The 5,595-nt window shown below is 46.9% G+C and overlaps 1 non-coding gene across 1 annotated transcript; it reads left to right on the forward strand.

Moving 5' to 3' along the window:
- Positions 1–2,823: 2,823 nt before the first annotated feature.
- On the forward strand, positions 2,824–2,979 carry LOC131147397 (5.8S ribosomal RNA). The gene has a single exon (XR_009134780.1). It is a non-coding gene; the product is annotated as a 5.8S ribosomal RNA (ribosomal RNA).
- Positions 2,980–5,595: the final 2,616 nt, after the last annotated feature.

The following is a 5,595-nucleotide window of genomic DNA, read 5'->3' on the forward strand; positions in this document are numbered from 1 at the left end:
GTACCAGATGCCATTAAACCACATACCACTTGGTGTGAGTTTTCATCATGACACTCAACCCCTTTCATCTTGTTTAATGCAGTTCCAGTATTTGTCACTGTCTCCTCAATGATCTCATTACCCTTTCCAGGTTGATCCCCACAATCCACTTTGTCAATCTTTAGGCTACCATCTTCCACCTCTGCAACTACTTCTGGGAATAGATCTTCCACCATCCTCACACAGTTGTCCTGTTTCCTTCTTTGTCCAGTACAAGGACTACCAACCCGAGGAGCCTCTTGGAGGTATGCATCCATACAGACAGAATCAGGAACCATTTTATCACCTTGACTTTTGACAATCAAATCTGGTGATCTCTCTGCACAATCACTAGAGGTCACAACTTCTTTCCCCTTATCCATTGTTTCCAGCTTGCTGTTATGTGACATATTATCCAACTTCTCAGGCTCTACCCTGGTATTATCCTTGACTTGAACCTTTACATTCTCTCTCTTCCTGAATCCACAGTGATTTACTGTATGGCCCACATGCTTACAGTGCGAACAGAAGCTGGGTAGGTTCTCATATATAACTTCTTGAATGATTTCTTCATTATTTGGTAAATAAATCCTGACAGAGTCTTTAATTTCACCAGCCACATTTATCTCCACCAGAAATCTTGCATATGAAATTCTTGCCTGCATCATGGTCATTTTATCTGCACATACAGGATTCCCCAATTCCGAAGCGATTCTACCCAAAGCCATTGGGTTCCACATCTCCATTGGTAAATTCTTTAACTGTGTCCAGACTGGCAGGGTGGTTCTATGCTCTTGGCCAAACTGAAAGTGCTTAGGCATCCTCTTCATGTATAGGGTCCTGCCACGATTCGTATATGGAGCCTTCTGCAGGACCTCTTCCATTTCAGACTCATCTTGGAATTTGAACACTACCCAGCCATCCTCGTGTTTGATATAATTCATCTTCACTCTCCAGAGTTAACTACACTTCTAAGTGCATCCCTACCAAGAGAATACCCAATAAAGTACCCTACAAGGCATCTCTTGTACGATTCCTCAGGACTAGTTAGGTCACTTTCCTCCAGACGCACTCCCCTACCATCAGAGTGGAATGCAGGTATAGCAGTGTAGCAGCTAGGTTTTCTATTATTTGCGAAAAGATCAGACCACGGGACTCTTTTGTTATTCCTTACAATTGTTCGATCATTCTGGACATTCTCCTTGGGAGGTTCCTTTGTTATTTCCACTGGGGATTCAGCAACAACTTCCTGTTCATCATTTTCTATCTCCGAGCCTTCCAGATCTCCCCAGCGTTGCTTCTTGTCCTCCGTGCTTTCCTTTAGCCCCCCTTCTACTGGTTCTTTGCTTCCAGTCGGGCTAACAGGTTCCTTATTTAGCATATTCAACTCTCTCGGATCTATACAGCATATTCCAGGTTCCTTGCATTCTTCTCCTGGGTTTCCATGTATCTCTGATAGGGATCTGATCTTGTCTAAGAGCAAGGAAGCTAGGAGAGAACCCCTCGACTCCAAGAACCTCTTCACAGTTAAATCTTCAAGCCTCTCGTACTCCGCCATTATTTCAGATTCTTTCCTGTCCGCCCATAACCCTCTTTTACCCCCTTTTGCCACAATAAATCTTAGGGCATCTTCAATCATTCCCTTCCTCTCCTCCTTATTCCCCATGGCCACCTGTACCCACGATTTCGAACTCCCAGCCATCCCCGAGCAGTTCAAACTTCAAACTCCGTAGCAGGCGGGAAATCAGAAATCTGAATCTCCAACAGCCCGAGAACATTGACAGTCCAAATCCAAGGTGAAATCAGAGCAGTATGGTTCCAATCCACCTTCGATTTAACACAAACACTTCAAATCCACCAAGAAACACTCGGAATCACACAAGCAAACAGCCCCCCCGCCAAAGCCAAGCGCCTCTCCCTAGAGAAAGGTGAGAGCTTCTCTCTCTAACTTGACTGAGAGCTCTTTCTTAACTGAGAGCTCTTTCTTGATTCTATCGGTGGTGGTGCATGGCCGTTCTTAGTTGGTGGAGCGATTTGTCTGGTTAATTCTGTTAACGAACGAGACCTCAGCCTGCTAACTAGCTATGTGGAGGTGACCCTTCACGGTTAGCTTCTTAGAGGGACTATGGCCAATTAGGCCACGGAAGTTTGAGGCAATAACAGGTCTCTGATGCCCTTAGATGTTCTGGGCAGCACGCGCGCTACACTGATGTATTCAACGAGTCTATAGCCTTGGCCGACAGGCCCAGGTAATCTTTGAAATTTCATCGTGATGGGGATAGATCATTGCAATTGTTGGTCTTCAACGAGGAATTCCTAGTAAGCGCGAGTCATCAGCTCGCGTTGACTACGTCCCTGCCCTTTGTACACACCGCCCGTCACTCCTACCAATTGAATGGTCCGGTGAAGTGTTCGGATTGCGGCGACGTGGGCAGTTCGCTGTCGGCGACGTCGCAAGAAGTCCACTGAACCTTATCATTTAGAGGAAGGAGAAGTCGTAACAAGGTTTCCGTAGGTGAACCTGCAAAAGGATCATTGTCAAAACTTGCCAAAGAATGACCCGCGAACATGTTATTTACATAGTGGTGATTGCTTCATGCTCACCTCACCCTTGTCGATTTGAACATTGCAATGCAGGTGTTCCCCATTTTTTATTGAATGGGAAATCATGTTTGTTTGCATGCTCATTTTGATGAGTTTCACAATAACCCGGGCGCGGCATGCGCCAAGGAATTGAAATGAAAGAACATTGTCTTGTTGCCTCGTCTACGGTGCAATGGGATGTGTTTATTTTTGAACCATAATGACTCTCGGCAACGGATATCTCGGCTCTTGCATCGATGAAGAACGCAGCAAAATGCGATACTTGGTGTGAATTGCAGAATCCCGCGAATCATCGAGTCTTTGAACGCAAGTTGCACCCGAAGCCATTAGGCTGAGGGTACGTCTGCCTGGGTGTCACATGATCCGTCACCCTAAACCCTCTCCCACAAAACAATGTTGGGGGTGGGATACTATGTGGGTGGATGTTGGCCTCCCGTGCACTTAGTTGTGGGCAGTTGGTTGAAAATACGAGCTCTTAGACGACACACAAAATGGCGATTGGTGGTTGTTAGACCCTTTCATTGTGTCATGCTCCATCGTTTGAGTTGCGTTGACGTAAGGATCTCACTTGACCCTTTAGTATTTGTCTATAAGAGACAATACTCTATCGCGACCCTAGGTCAGGCGGGGCTACCCGCTGAGTTTAAGCATATCAATAAGCGGAGGAAAAGAAACTTACAAGCATTCCCTTAGTAATGGCGAGCGAACTGGGAAGAGCCCAGCTTGAGAATCGGACAACAATGTTGTTCGAATTGTAGCCTGTAGAAGCGTCCTCAGCGACGGACCGGGCCCAAGTCCCCTGGAAGGAGGCGCCGGAGAGGGTGAGAGCCCCGCCATGACATGGTTAATGCCTAACATGACACGACATGACATGGTTAGTGCCCAACATGACACGATAGGACATGACATGGTTAGTGCATGACATGACACGACATGACATGACATGACATGGTTAGTGCATGACATGACACGCCATGACATGGTTAGTGCATGACATGACACGACATGACATGGTTAGTGCATGACATGACACCCCATGACATGACACCCCATGACATGGTTAGTGCATGACATGGTTAGTGCGTGACATGGTTAGTACGTGACATGACAGGACACGACATGACATGGTTAGTGCAAGACATGACACGACATGACACGGTTAGTGCACGACATGACGCGACATGACATGGTTAGTGGACGACATGACGCGACATGTCATGGTTAGTGCCTGACATGACACGACATGACATGACATGACATGACATGGTTAGTGCATGACATGACACTCCACGACATGGTTAGTGCATGGCCTAGTGTGTGTGGCTAGTACTTGACATGGCACGGCATGACATGGTTAGTGCATGACATGACACGACATGACATGGTTAGCGCATGACCTAGTGTGTGTGGCTAGTACTTGACATGTCACGGCTTGACATGGTTGGTGCATAACATGAAACGCCGTGACATGGTTGGTGCGTGACATGACACGACATGACATGGTTCGTGCATAACATGACACGCCATGACATGGTTAGTGCATGACATGACACGACATGACATGACATGAAATGACATGACATGGTTAGTGCGTGACATGACATGACATGGTTAGTACGTGACATGACACGACATGACATGGTTAGTGCTTGACATGACGCGACATGACATGGTTAGTGCATGGCCTAGTGTGTGTGGCTAGTACTTGACATGACACGGCATGACATGGTTAGTGCATGGCCTAGTGTGCGTGGCTAGTACTTGACATGACACGGCTTGACATGGTTAGTGCATAACATGAAACGCCGTGACATGGTTGGTGCGTGACATGACACGACATGACATGGTTCGTGCATAACATGACACGCCATGACATGGTTAGTGCATGACATGACACGACATGACATGACATGAAATGACATGACATGGTTAGTGCGTGACATGACACGACATGACATGACATGACATGGTTAGTGCGTGACATGACACGACATGACATGGTTAGTGCTTGACATGACGCGACATGACATGGTTAGTGCATGGCCTAGTGTGTGTGGCTAGTACTTGACATGACACGGCATGACATGGTTAGTGCATGGCCTAGTGTGTGTGTCTAGTACTTGACATGACACGGCTTGACATGGTTAGTGCATGACATGACACGACATGACATGACATGGTTAGTGCATGGCCTAGTGTGTGTGGCTAGTACTTGACATGACACGACATGACATGGTTGGTGCGTGACATGACACGACATGACATGGTTAGTGCATGGCCTAGTGTGTGTGGCTAGTACTTGACATGACACGGCTTGACATGGTTAGTGCATGGCCTAGTGTATGTGGCTAGTACTTGACAAGACACGGCTTGATATGGTTAGTGCATGACATGACACGCCATGACATGGTTGGTGCGTGACATGACACGACATGACATGATTAGTGCATGACATGACACGACATGACATGGTTAGTGCAGGACATGACACGACATGACATGGTTAGTGCTTGACATGACGGGACATGACATGGTTAGTGCATGGCCTAGTGTGTGTGGCTAGTACTTGACATGACACGGCTTGACATGGTTAGTGCATGACATGACACGCCATGACATGGTTGGTGCGTGACATGACCGATATGACATGGTTGGTGCGTGACATGACACGACATGACATGACATGGTTAGTGCATGACAGGACACGACATGACATGGTTAGTGCAGGACATGACATGACACGACATGACATGGTTAGTGCGTGACATGACACGACATGACATGACATGACATGGTTAGTGCTTGACATGACATGGCATGACATGGTTAATGCATGGCCTAGTGTGTTTGCCTAGTACTCGGCATGACACAACACGGCATGACATGGTTAGTGCATGGCCTAGTGTGTTTGGCTAGTACTTGACATCACACGACATGACATGGTTAGTGCATGACATGACACTCCATTACATG

The sequence above is a fragment of the Malania oleifera genome, chromosome 1 (assembly GCF_029873635.1).
Source record: "Malania oleifera isolate guangnan ecotype guangnan chromosome 1, ASM2987363v1, whole genome shotgun sequence".
Classification (NCBI taxonomy): Eukaryota; Viridiplantae; Streptophyta; class Magnoliopsida; order Santalales; family Ximeniaceae; genus Malania; species Malania oleifera.